This window comes from Sebastes umbrosus, chromosome 5 (assembly GCF_015220745.1).
Source record: "Sebastes umbrosus isolate fSebUmb1 chromosome 5, fSebUmb1.pri, whole genome shotgun sequence".
NCBI lineage: Eukaryota > Metazoa > Chordata > Actinopteri > Perciformes > Sebastidae > Sebastes > Sebastes umbrosus.
Genome location: NC_051273.1, coordinates 13,301,261 through 13,316,324, shown reverse-complemented (window position 1 = coordinate 13,316,324; position 15,064 = coordinate 13,301,261). Strand labels below are relative to the sequence as shown.

Here is a 15,064-nt window from a genome sequence, read left to right as displayed (position 1 = left end):
CCCGACTGTTCCAGCGCTGCAGCTTAGTCACCAGTTGTAAAGAATTAATGGGGAAGCTGCCAAGTTTGTGGGCATGAATGCGACCATTTCAACCCCTGCAGCTCTTCCCCCAGGATTTTGATGTCCTCAAACAACTTGTATGGTTAAATAAAAGTGGAATTTAAGGGAGAAATACCATTAGAAGATGTACAGTGGTAATACTCCCACAACACAGTCTGTCATTATTTATTTAGCACTTGACATCGCTACTTACTTTACTCCTAAAGCTCACAATAGCTTGGGTGACATGTCAGCCTTTCAGGGTATTGCTTACGCATGGAGTACTGTGCCGTGGTTCCTCGACACTCTTCAGGTCATAGTGAGGGGGCCAGGGGGGTGAAATAGCCTTTAACATAGTCTGTTTCAGTCCGGTTTGGTTGGCTGGATGGCTGAGCAAAATTGCTTTGATAAGCTTTTTCAATTGAGATTTGAATCCATGGGATAGAAGTGTGACCTTTGAAAAGGCTGACTAGAATACTAGAATACATATTTGATTGTTTCCTGTGATAGGACTCAGCTGGGACACATTTTTTTTTCTCTCTCTCTCTCTCTCTCTCTCTCTCTCTCTCTTTCTCTTTCTGATCTGGAAAACTTGTACTTCGGGTTAATCTTCACTTAGATGAATAAAAGAATAACTCGATGAGACTCAGTTGTCCTTACTTAAGTTTATTACTACACAAATCTGACGTTAGAGACGATCTTGGTACAGCTCGTATGCATGGACACAGTCATGCCACACTATCCGCTTTATACAATATGTTCCACATTATACTCAGTCACGAATAATCATGCCACCTTGGAGGAGACAAAACATTGTGTTAACCACCCATGGTCCAGACTATTTACCATGGGAGTCAGGAACATCATCAAGGTCCTCATCTTAACTTAACCTCGAGACACTCAGAGCCTCCTCACACAAAGCATGCCAAGTGTGAAGGACTCCAAGGCCTCTCAAACTACCAAACAATGGCAATGAACAGCTCAGACATCTCTTCATATTTAATATAATTTTTCCACCACACTTTCCAAGCAGCAACTGCCTTTTTATTGAAGTAACCTTTAACATCCCCCCAGGAAACAGACAGCAGCATCTTCTACACTGATAAACCACTACATTATGTGTACAGTAGCTTACTCAAAACTGGATCCAACAGAACTTGCTTGGTCCTGAACTAAGTGTAGCTCAGTAGCTCAGTCGTTTTCAATGTGAACGGTGCGATGAATTATTCAAACTTGACTTTATATCACTGCTACATACCTTGACTTGTGCCTGCCCTGTCTCACTGGAATTTAGCAGCTCTTTAACAGATGCTAAGTAAGTTTCTGGTGGTCTGTTCACCATCTCTCATTCAGCACCGGGTTCCCTTTTCTCATAGTTTGCAATGAACTGATGCGCAGTTCAAGGGCTGACACTTAAGCATGCTTTAAGCACGATGGGAGGTGAAAGATAAAGAGTTAGGCGCTGCATTTTAAATTTCAGACATCAACAGCAGGAGCCATGTCTAACACTTTCCCATTCAGCAGAGTATTGCGAACTAAAGAGGTACTCGATGGTCACATGCTTTATTTGAGTGATGAAAAGTAGACCTTTTTTAACTAAAATGTTGAGTTACTGCCACTCTACACATATTTAATGGCAGCTGGTAGCGATAGAACTCTTTAACACCCACCCCCCTTTTGAATGAAGTCCCTCTAAATTAAAATACATTAACGGTTTTTGATTGTTAGACCCGTGTGAACATCACAGGACTTCAGAGCTGCAACTTATTATTTTTATTAGTGATTAATCTGGATGACTGTGGCTCGGTCGGTAAAGCAGGTTGTCTACTAATCACAGGGTCTTTAAAAAATAAAAAAAAAGCATTACATTGTTGGGCTGCCAGACCACAAGTTAGGGAGACACTTTAGGTTTTAGTTGTATACTTTACTCTGCATTGTTCCTTGATTATCTTTTCAAAACGGCATACAGATATTACATGTTCATATTTAACTTTTCATGGTACTAGCAGCGGTTAAGTTCCAGTGCTTCCTTCCCACAGACAGAAAAGTGTGTGGTAAAAGGTTAGCGATATTTTTGACTCTGATTGATTTGACTCCTCTGAATTAGATCACTATAATACGAACCTTTTAGATGCGTATAGACAGATATATTTGTTGTTGTAGTCCATTCTTGTAGCAATTCATCAAAACTTGTAAAAGCCACTCATTCTGAATACATACAGAGTGAAATATGGTTAAATATAATTTCACACACTTATTGCGGTTGTTTTAAGTATTCATGCGTTGGCCAAGCTCGACAGATTGATTCAATTCCACGCACTGTGGCGGCCAAGACAGTTAATTAAACAATAAGCACAGCTGAGCTGTGGTGTGAAGTCAACTTTTTCGTTCAGTTATTACACACTACAGTATGTTCCAATTTAATGATAAAGTCAAAAGTGTTTCCTGTTTTTAACTCAAATTCTCTGAGGGATTCATCTACCAGTACCTACCTATTTTATTTAGTTCTTGCATCTTTCCTGACCCAACACTTGTATTTGGGAAATATACCATACAGTTTTGAAGTAATGAAATCTGGTATATTTTAACCGGAATCAACAAATATTTAGTTTTTGTTTTACGCATCAATTCCAATGCACAAAAATAATAAAACACTTTGATGAAATATTTCCCTCAGTCAGACTAAGTAAGCGTTTTTCTCAGTCTACTTATTTGCTGTACTAGTGCAGTGCCCGTTCAAAACATGTTCAGAACAGGCTGAAAGCTTTGCAGCTTTCTCGAGAACCGCTCACATAAACAACTTCACACACAACACTATGCGTCCTTGGGTCTCCAACGAGACACTTGCCATGTTATACAGTAGTTGCATCACACACCCAAGTCGTGTCATTTATATATTTATTATGATGTTTAGATATGAAAAACATTGAATTATATTACTATTCCAACTCATTGTACCCCAAAACAAATTTACAAAAGGCCCCCAAAGCAGTTAACTGTATACTACTTACTGTGTACTTCTACTTCAGAGGAAAACATTGTAGTACTACATTTACCTGACAGAGAAATGTTACTGGTTACATTGCAGATTCAGATTTAAGTCACAAAATATAAAAATTAAATTATGATGCATTATTATTCATTAAACTATCTAGCATCATATTACATATATATTATATCCGCCTTGAACAGACATTAATTAAATGTAAAGTATATTTACTTAATATATATATATTTCTGATAATACCTTTCTTTCACTCTTCACTTGAAGTAAACATTTGAATGCAGGACTTTTACTGTGTTATTAATAGTTTTCTATGAATAGTTTCACTTTTTGAAACATTTTTGATGACATTTTTGACTGCTAATACCAACATTTCCAGTTACAGAGAGGGTGAAAACTAAAGCAAGACGCTGTTTGACTGGGGCCCCCAAATCACTAAATCCACCCCTGAAAAACACACGCAGGTCGCTAGGCGTATTAGTCACTTGCTTTGACATAACCACTGAGGTTATCTACTATAAAGTAGAGCATGGATTAATTAGCGGAGGTATTTTGCTGGCGGTAACGTTATTAGTGTTATAGATTAGAAAAAATACCCAAGTTCTGCTTCAGTTGGCTATGATCAGCTCATGTTGACTCCAGGGAAGTGAAGATTGAATTGTATAGTGAACTGCAGTCAAGCCGTGGTCTGCCCGCTGCAGATGACATGCTGGACTCTGTCTCCAGAGCCCTGAAGCCCCGCCCCCGCTGCTGAACAGAGCGCTCCTCACTTTTTTATTCAAAGATTATTAATATCGAACGTGTCGCGTGTCCAAATTGTACCAAAAGCACTCCCTTGGGTCCCCAGCAATACACCCGCCAAAGTGTGAAGTAGATCAGATGAGCGGTTCGAGATATGCGAAGGACAGATTCCTCGCTTTATAGTTGATGACATACATGACATACGCTGCTCTCTGCCTTGTCTAAGATATTTTTTCTAATCACACAGTCACATAGATCTTTCTACCAAGCTAAGTCCAGCTCCTGAAATTGTGTTTCCCTGCCTTATACAGTGCATTTAGCTAAATATGTCAGCACAGAAAGTAAGAGTGAGGTAATTCTACAGGTCACTGAGGTTGCAGCACATGCAATCAAACAAGACTTAGGGCTCCTTTGGCCCATTTCCACTCTCTGGATTTTAGCGGCGTCAGATTGACAGCCAGGGAGCAGGGTAGGGGTTATGTATCAAGGCAGACTAACAGCCTGTTTTTCAGTCAGGCCCTGCACATCGTGTGATTCTACCCCTAGTTCTGGCCCACACCTTGAGTTGGGGCCAGAAGGCAGCAGCACACAATGTAGCAGCGTGGGTTGTTCTCCATTTTCAGGAGTTAAAAGGATAAATTGATGTAGAAAATGCTGCTCTATGCTATAATGGATTCTTCAGCGATGCCTGCCCTATCTGCGTATTGCAGCCCTGAAGGAAGTGTACTCACAGCTCCCCTACACAATGTGGGAAATTGCTTACTGCAACGGGACTTAGCAAGCATTGGCGCTGAATGTGAAATTAACCTCGCTATGATTTCTTTAATTTGCTTGGAGTGACATCTCCCTCAGGTGAGAAGGGCCTCTGTAAGTCTCTCAAATATCTCTCAGCACGCAATCACACACAACTCATGTTAAGTCTCTTGGTGGTTTTAAGTTCCTTACGCCAACAGTGGATGTTATTTTCTTCCATCTTTTATTCTTCATATTTTTTCAGGATGCATAATGCTATGTCTGTATTTGTTTCCTGTAATGTAAAGGTTGAGCACTCAACATATAATGTGCTTCAAAGTATCGGTCTATATCAAGGATGCAATTCTTGTTTAATGGCCTCTATGACCTTTGCAAAGCCCCCTTCCTGCTGTAATCGATAGGAATACCATTTGCAGCCTGGGCAGGATATATTGCAACTAAATATATTAGCTTTCATTTATCCAGAAAGACTGCAGCCTAATTAGATTTTTCAAATGGAAATTTGTCCATTTGTATTCGTAATTATCTGTATTTGTGTATTACTTCAAGCAGGAGACCATAGACCAAATCTACTGAGGAAAATATTAGATTGATGTTACAGTATAAAACTTGCAACATAATATGTTTTGCATTAATTGTCATAATTAAACCACACGTAATACTTCAGTTTAGATGTGAATGAAATGGGCACAAGATAATATCCTTTTTCTTTTGCTGCATTATGGTCAGCATTTCATAATATTTTTTAACTGTCTTCGGTCAACACAATAATCCCTCTAGCCCTGCCATGACATAGTTGCGTCACACACCCAAGTCACGGTGCCTCACAGTCAGAAACATCGGTGAAATACACTTACCGGTAAATAGGCGTATTGGGCTACATTCAGACTTGGGCAAATCTGATTTGTTTCTCAAATCAGATCTTTAAGACAGACTGTCTGACCTGCTATTTGGAAGTGATCAGATCAGATTTGAGTGTCCAGACATCACCAATCTATCTTTATTGGTCGCTGTGGTAACAACGTAGGCGTCAGTAATTAAGAAAGCAGATTGAAAGTGAAAGTGCCAGCAGACAATTTATTTCGGCGTCTGTCCACGGACTGTTGTTGTTCGCCATGTTGTCCTCCATAGCAAATGGAAATTTGTGCGTAATTATCTGTATTTGTGTATTATTTCAAGCAGGAGACATTCTACCTAGGAAATAAGTCAATCACGAGATGGATGTTACAGTATAAAAACTTGCAACACCATACGTATTGATTGACATTGTCATAATTAAGCCGCACTTAATACTTCCATTTAGATGTGGATAATATGGGCATAAAATAATATCCTATGGTTTTGCTGCATTTTGTTCAGCATTTCATAATATTTCTAATACTTTCTTTTTAACATTGGGGTCAATACAACAATCCCTCTAGCACCACGTTGGTCCAAATTCAAACTCACATTTATTCCTATAAATCTTTTCACTTGCTAGCAAACTTGTTTGTCCCCTGAGTTTCCTAAGCCTAAACACTGTAGTATTGTCAATTTATTTGGCTTCCATTCTGTGTTTTGTCAAAACTTTTCTTCTTCTTATCCCACAAAATGTATCCAATAATAACTTTGTGCAACGGGGACCAACTCTTGGAAGTCTTTATTACAGCTTAGCAACAGAATTTGTCTTTGGTGCGAAAATTAATTTGGCAGCAAAGACATAGAAACAGGGAGTAAGCCATATCTCTCCATTACCTCTGCAATCATGATCAAAATTGCTCAGCGGGAACACAAGTAATGGTAATGGTTTTAATGGTTAATCATTACCTCTTCAACCTTATTGCACTCACCAGTGGGACTATATGCTGCATGAACTATATTAGTGAAGAAATTTACAGTGTGATTTCAGTTGTACTATATATTAGCAGTTCTGGATGGCTTCTTCTGTTACATGCACAGATGTGTTGACTTAGCGGTTACCAGCAAACTTGCTGTTAGATTATTAGATTTGTTTAAAGCTTTTTATTCTTTTGTGTTTAAGCAGCAGGGAACATTCAGAAAGAGTAACACGCTTCTGCACAGCTACGAAAAAGCAGAGTGCATCAAGAACAGTGTTAGATAAACAGTAAGAACAGGGACGTGGGATGTAAGAGAACAATAAAAGTCTGATAATGCTTAATGGCTTGGCAAAATTGATACTATCATGGTGATGTTGTACCTCCCACCATACTTCATTCAGTTTAACTCATCTCATGGAGGCCTGACTAATCTTTGACCATCTCAAAGATGTCATTAGCAGGTATTTTTCACGCTGAATCATCAGCACAGCACTCCACAATTCTCTTCATGTTTGTGAGCGATTGCGAGCCGTAATATTTAGCGCCATCAGTTTAATTGGGAGCCTACATGCCACCTGTGGATATCACCAAAGGGTACTGTTGAATGTGGGAGTCATTATTACTCACACCTGTTCCTCATTGCGTTGCAAGTTACATTGAGCCCTGCATTTATAGTGTATGAATTGTGCAAGCAGACATTTTGACTAGCAGGGAAAGCCACAGGAGGGAGTGATAACATTAATAATGGCTGCGATCTATTTAGAAATGCTAATTCTAAGGGACTGGTATTGTGTATGCAGGCTTACTGGCATGGCTTACTGGGACACCTCAAAAGAATGAAGCCATCATTAATTTGTTTTTCACCTGCTATGACAAGTGAAAATGTCTGACATGAAAAATGCATTTTCCATGTCAAAAAGGATGGTGTATCTTAACATTTGTGTGGTTTGAATCCTTATTATCAATTTACCATAATTAAAGGTGCAGTCAGCAGTTCTAATTCAATAAACCTTTTGTGTTTTTTTTGCCCGTCGTTGTCACACACATACGGGCTGTGTAACGGCGTAACTTTAGCGAGTGTAGGGTTGTTGTTGGCGTTATAGCTGTGAACGTAGCTGCAGTAGTGTGTTTACAGTTTATTGTCAGTGAATAAATGCTACAACTCCTCAGCTAAAGCAAGCTCAAGACCCAAGCCAACTTCCTGTATCTCGCAACGGCGGCTCGGATTCTCTTAAGGTGGGCTGTTAAGGTGGACCAGCTTTTCTCCTTTAAGTGACAAGCCGCTCCTCTGAGTTTTGCTCAGCTTTTAATTAATTATTAACATTTATTTTAACCGTTTAACCGAAAGCGTTAATCTGTTAAAATCGTAATGTCGGTTAACGGTTGAACAGTTAATTATTAACATCCCTAGTTCATATACACAGCATGGATGTATAAGGAGAACTGGATACAGTGCTTGAGGTGGGCTCCTGTTCATTCCTATGAGAGTTGCTCAGTGGCGCATGAAGCCAAAATAGCTTAACTGCTGAGTGATAAAGTACCCGGATCTGCCAGCGATCTTCCGCATCCATTGGGCCCATAGAGCAGGCGCAATAGCGTTTACTTTAACTCCACCTCCCAGCTCTCGGTCCAGCCTCAGTGGCTCATTCACATGAACGGAAGAATAGAAATAACTCTTGATTCGGGTATTAGTGCATTTTCCAACTTTTAGGACCTAATGGTTTAAATAAGGGCTATTCAAGTGTTCTTACTGGGAAGTTGATTTACCTAAAAAAATAATTATCCGCTGAGTTACAGACGTCTCTTTCCCAATCTAAGTCTATGGGAAAAAGGATTTTTGGGCCCAATGGCATCACGTGACTGACACGGAAGTTGTAATTTCACCGTTTGGAAACTACGAAAGTTTGCTTCAATGCCCTGGCTCTGTAAATGGGAAACAAACAAAGTATTCCAGCCAATCAGCAACAGGGAACGTTCTTGCTCGTGCACAAAACAGGGGAAAAGCCATGGATGTATAAAGAGAAAGGCAGTGGGAGCGAGAGATGGTAAATCTGGAGGGGTGTATGTCTTTTGGTGTTGAGTTCAAATACCAACAATCTTTCTCTAGAATCGTTGACTCCACCTTTAAGGCACAGAGAGTTAGATTGTCCTGCTGTTTCTGACATTATGCATCATTCCTGCTGTGAATGATCCCCATTCATTCTCATCGCCCAAGTCTTCAATGTATCTTTTATCTGTTCTGTATCCTCAATGTTCAGTGATACAGAACTCACTTTGTCAGTTGTATTTTTTAATCAAATGCTGGGTTCTCATTTTTCAAGCGAGTTAGCTGGAGGCACCAAAGAGATGTTGTTTTGTATCATATGGTCAACCAAGCATAGGCGACCCATTTTGTACCCACGCTCTTATCATGAAAGCTACACTTGTTAAAGAATTTTCCTCTATTGATTCTTGAGCCTTAGTTGGCATTCAAATTTTATGTCTTGTCACAAAACCAAAAATCTGTTTTGAGCTCAATTAAATTAATAATTTTAGTAATTAGGTCTCAGACTTCATTCAAAATGGCATGATTCCTTGGACAAAAAGGCTTAAATCCACAGGGATAAAAATATTGTCTGGTCTCTGGTGCCGTAGAACTGGATATCAGGCAGGGCAGCATCAGACTGACTGCCTGGAAGAACACCACTTCAGACCATATTGAATCAGGCAGTATCAGGTGAAACAGATATGTCCACTTGAGTGAAGTTGTGTTCCGCTGGCAAGAATAACATTTCCAGTTTGGGTTTTTTTGCCATTTAAAAAAAGGTTCAGACTTCAGAAGCTATGGCAGAAGATCTAACTACAAATCTAATTACTTCATTAATGGTTCCGCACTCCCTTACAACTCTTCCTAACATACAGTGCATTGACTGAGCAAACCCCGGTGAATGGAGCGCGAAAAATTGTCCAGATATACTACGAGCGACTCTATTACATAGAGAGTGAGGTGTACAAAACTTTGCATAGATAGAGCCATTTTTTCAAACAAGCGACACCTCGCTTTGCCTGTTCACTGACGCGAGTAAATTTGGACATCTTATTGGGAAAAACTGAAAAAATGTCATGTTCACTCATTTACATCACGTCCAGTTAGGAAGAGGTGTTACACTAGAAACGTCTGATGGCTAGAGATATTCGATGAACTGAAAGGAAAGGACAATAAAAATCCATGGTGTGGATGACATTATTGATAAGAATGACCCAGTGCAGACTGGGTCCTAACTGAATTAAAAATTATAATCTAATGTTTATTTAAATGTTTACTGCATGAAACATTTACATCAAAAGTGCTCAAATGCAAATCATAAACCGCTCTCAGCATGAGAGGAGTTTGTAATTTTGCACGAGTCTTTGCAGTTACACATCTCCAGAGCAGGTGGAATCACCTCCCCGATTTGAGTTCAAACTGAGTGCAAAAACTAGAGGCTTAGAAAATAATATTGATGCCTTTCAAAACTGTTGTCAATGGCATCCAAGCTCCTGTTGCCAACGGAAATATTTGCAGACCGAGGGGCTGTGCAACGCTGTTCGGCAGAAGGGAGGAAAGCCTGTTTCTGTTCTCAACCTGCTGGTCGTACCATGCCTGAACCACCGTCTCATAGAACATGACTCATATATTTCATAGAAATTCAGACATAAGTTTCATTTTTATTTAACATTTATTGTTTTGCCAGTGGCAAATAAGTGATTCATTGTGTTTCGCAAAGTTTCTGTGCCTCCCTGTGGAAAACACAGCATTTGATTCAGCTGTAAATGGCATTGGAAGCATCAGGCATACTTGGCCTCATGGGTCACTGCTTTTGATTTCATTGCCCTAGTAAAAGACACAAGTGCACACAGTGGATTTCCACATCCTGCGTATCATAATTCCCCATTACAGTGCAATGCACTGGATCTGTGCACTGAGGGCAGGGTATAGGTCAACCATGTTAACTACTTGGTGGGAGGGAGGGGGTACACACAGGGCACTGAGACATAAAGTCTGTAGTTCTTTTTGTAATCCATAACTGGGCAAATAAAGTGCATTTATATTGCGGCAGTCTAGAGCAGTCGTCACAAAGTGCTGCACAATAAAAGACAAGAGCAACAGACATAACCCTGCTGTGTAGGTTCTGTGATTTGTTGCATTGATCACTGTGTGCAGTAAACAAGCTCTAGACACAGTGGAACCACTAATGGTTCTCACAAATCCATAAAAGCTGTGTTTGCAATATGTAGACATTCATTAAAATGAATATATCTGATTTTTTGCTTTGTCATGTTCAGTGGACCGGAGTGTCCCTCTGACACACATACCATCTACTGTACATGTACGCATCCTGCTATCTTTCTATGAATCATTGGTGCATAATTAAACACACATTAACACGACGTGGTAGATACACATGGCCAGGGTAATGAATTGTGGTAATTTTGTGGCTACAGATGGAAAGCACAGCTATGAAACAGTTGGATATTTGAGGGAATCATGCCTGGTATCAGCCACTAATGACTAGAGGTGGGACAAAATATTGATACTGCAATATATTGTATTACTTCATCTTGCAATATTTCACACAATTTTTTTATTAATACATTCAGGCGCTCTAAACGGCCTTGTTGGGATGGCTGAAAAGAAACTAATTAGCTATGGCAGCGTCTTTAGCACGGACGTCGAGTGGCTGCTTCAAACCCAGAACCTCATTGGTTGAGGACTGTCCAACTCTATGTCACATAAACAACACATTACTACAGTTTGTATTTTCACAGTGACGGTCCAGAGGTTGAATTCAGTTAAATGATGATGGGTTCAAGCTCTATTAACTCAAATAAATGAGTATCGGGTGAAGGTAAATTATGACAATAGCACGATGTGTTTAAATGTAATCTTGTAAAATGTAGTTTTAGGTGAGAAACTTGAATACATACAGTTGTTTGAAGGAAATGTTTGTCAATTTAGATTAGGAAGATTTTATTTATGCATAGATGTATCGTTCCTTTAAACATTTTAAACCCAGAACTGTTCTTCCAGTTTATGGTTATTTTACATTAGAATGATGTTATGGTATGTATTAAAAAGGCACTAAGCTAAGACACTATACACTTTTTTGTACATTGTTTCATCTCAGTTGTTGAAACTGTCACTATAATGCAGTGAATAAATACATAGTTCCTGCTTTTTTGCCTTTTAGGGGTATTTTTTTCTTCTTCAGTTACACACATATCATGATGTATCACAGATGATTGTCTTGCAATGTATCAAGTATTGCAAAAAGGCTGTATAGTGATACCATCGTTATCGTGGACAACGTATTGTGACAGTATCGTGAGTTACTCTGTGATTCCCAGCGCTACTCATGACTAAATGATGCTTGTTTTCCCTCGAAATGATTTGTCCCGCCCAGTTGTAATCTGAACTTCACTCCCGTCTGCCTGCAACATAATGTTCAAGTATATTTATACTGATGATGTTGGTACAGATGTCTGCTGTAGAGATGTAAATATACGGACAATTCAAATCTCAATGGAAACTACTTTAATTATCAATCAACCATGTGGAGAGCAAACCGTTGCTATTCTGAAGGCTTTTTAATACAGTAGGTCATAATGTGGACAACGCTTGGTGCTGAAATTAGGTCAAATCAGCAGTTAAATAACAGATGGTGAATAAGACCATTTCATCTTGATTCAACAATACTGTATCTGTTCATTTTAAACAAAGATTTCATTCCACAGCATAACTTAACCAAAAGAGATTTCCTTGTCACAAACACAAATGCGATTGCATTACAATTAAACAGTATTATTTTCTAAGCAGCATTGTTGCAATAAAGACAGCTGGCTGGTAACACAAACATATGCTTTTCTGTCCTTCAAAAACGATTCTTCCACACAGCTTTTAGGGGGGGATGTGATGTCTTTTATCAGGAGGAGAGGTGCTGGCTTTGGCTGTGGACTAGTATAGCAGGAGACCTACTTATTCAGTGAAACAGATGATATCCAGTCCCTCTGCATCTGTCATAGCTATAATGCTAGGAATATTACCGAGGCCAAATGGGTCTGCAAGGCTACCGCACAGGCAATGACTTGCACTGAAGCTACAGGAAGAACAATTCACAACTGTTTAAGTTGAATTTTATTTCAGTGTATTCATTTCTTTGGGATTAGATTTAGTGCTGAAAAACTGTCCATTAAGTACGGTCAAGTACAGCACTTTAGAGCTGATGCTTGTTCTTGACAGCAACATGCTGTATATCTCAACCCAGTGCTCTCTTACTTATTTCCTGCTTGAGAAAAAAATATACCTAAGTCAAATTTCCTGGCATATCATTCACAAAAAGCCAGAGACACGAGGTAGAGAATGACGGTGAGTTGCACCATGTTAACCTACAGTAATTAACGTCAAACTTGCACTGCACCATTTGACTGCTATAGTGACACATTCTGTACAGCAGCGGGACATCAGTGGGATTAAGTTTTAAAAAAACGAAAAAAACAAAAAATGTTTCTTCACTGGTGCAAAGCCCAGCCCTGAGCCGTGCACCGCCACAAAAATAGAGCCTTTTGTGTTATTTTCCCGTCCTTGTGCTCTCTTGGCATATTAACGCTTCTGTTTTTCAGAGACATCCGGTGCTTGTTTATGGATCAACATTTTTCTTTCCTTTGCTGTTGTTTGTGTAGCCACCAATATCTTTGCCAAGACTCTTGGACTCCATTGTTGTGCGAGAAGAGACAGGAAAGCTCATTATCGACAATGCCTTCAGTTTCAAGTTTTTATGACATAGTAGCTAGTAGATAAAAAGCCACCAGAATAAGGAAGTGACAATATATAAGAATTCAGCTCACTTTCAGGGGAGAGTGGCAGTATTTCTACTCCTGAAGCATGGATTGTCTTGATTCTGGCTCCTGTTTTATGAGATATTGCTGAGTCAGTGTCGGGTCTCAGCTGCTATCTGAACAGTATGTTGAGCTCGGTTTTGCTTGATTGTGCACTCGGTTTGATCCCCATGCCTCCACACATCTCCCATCCGAAACCACCATTACCACCCTGAAAAGTTGTATATAAATAGATTTCACACTGAGCACCACTGGGTTGGAAATTAATTCTGGTCAGGGTAGAATCTGCCACAATCTCTATAATACACACACGCAGTGCTGCCTGCTGAGATCCTATAACCATTTATTATACAAGCACACCCAGTCAAATTGGTTTCATTATTAGTATTCCCAATTTCATATCTATCTATCCGCCTATCCATCTTTTCTATCTATGTTTTCTATCTATCTATCTATCTATCTATCTATCTATTATTATATCATACATATCATCATCTTTAAGATACACCTTTATTTTGAAATTCCCCCGGCATTTCTGTGTCACCGGTCCCTCGTTCCCAAATTGTCAAATGATATTTAAGTTGCTTTTTGTGAGTTCATATAAATGTAACTGATAGCGTTAAATGGACATATGATATTATCTCATATCGATCGCAGGCCCCCTGATTTGAATCAAATCGAAATTGTATCGTGACAGACTTTGTGGTATCAGCAAATATCGTATCGTTGTCTAAAGAATCAATATATCATATCGTGATGAAACTTGTAGGTAGGGAATCACCAGAGGCCCCACGATACCACATTATCACGATACTTAAGTCACGATACTTAAGTCATGATACGTTCTTATTGCCTTTTTAAACATTTTGGGATATGCAAATAAGAGTAATGCTATAAGATATATTACGATTTATTACCTTTTTTCAACTATTCAGTTTGCAACATCTGTTTTATCTAATAAGATCCAGTTTTCACTATGTTCATCTCAGAGTTTTCATTCACATATCTTGAGGTCAGAGGTCAAGGGACCCCTTTTAAAATGGCCATGCCATTTTTTCCTCGCCAGAATTTAGTGTAACTTTGAAGCGTCAATTAGCGTTTTTCCCATCAAGCTAACATGATATGGTCTTAACCAATCAATTCCTTAGGTTTTTCTAGTTCCATGTGATACCAGTATCTTCAGCTTTAAGACTAAGTTACAACATCTGAAAGACAGAGTATCTATCTATGTATCTATACTAACTGCATGTGACTTATTGGCTGTCCAAGACTTTACTTTCCCTTATATATTGCGGCCTGATTATTCTGTCTGAGCTGTGGACACCGTACTGTATCTCATTATTGCTTCTTTCCAATTATCATATTTTCAGTTTCAGTATCTTACTACAGTATTCTACTATAGCATGTTTTGTTGTTGATTGGAGTGGACATGTTTGTGTGGATGTGCTCTCCCTCCAGCTAATATGCCAGTCATGGTGCTTTGCTGCTACCGCCTTTGGCACCGTTGGCTAACTATAAAGCACTGACATGTGCATCGAGCCATCGAATCTGTCTGTCTTCTAGGAAGCAGCTCTAACTGCATGGTGTGGAGTTGAGCTAATGATGAGTGGATGACTGGGAATACACCATTATTTCATTTCCTGCCACCATATCAATATGAATGGATTAATGCACTGCTAATCCTCTGCTGTTTCAAAATGCACTGGAGGTAATCAGGAGTTCAGTACAATTCCTAATCGCATTGAGTCTTCTACTCAAACTTGAAAGGCCACAGGCTACAGAAAAGCTATATACACACACATATACTGAATGTGGGTGTTTGTTTGTGCTGTGTTTGTATTCATTGTAGACACAG

General features: G+C 39.3%; 1 protein-coding gene across 2 annotated transcripts in view; it reads left to right on the top strand.

Annotated features, from left to right (window-relative positions):
- negr1 (neuronal growth regulator 1) overlaps positions 1-15,064 on the top strand; it is a 167,264-nt gene that overhangs the window by 86,237 nt on the left and 65,963 nt on the right. The window lies entirely within an intron of this gene.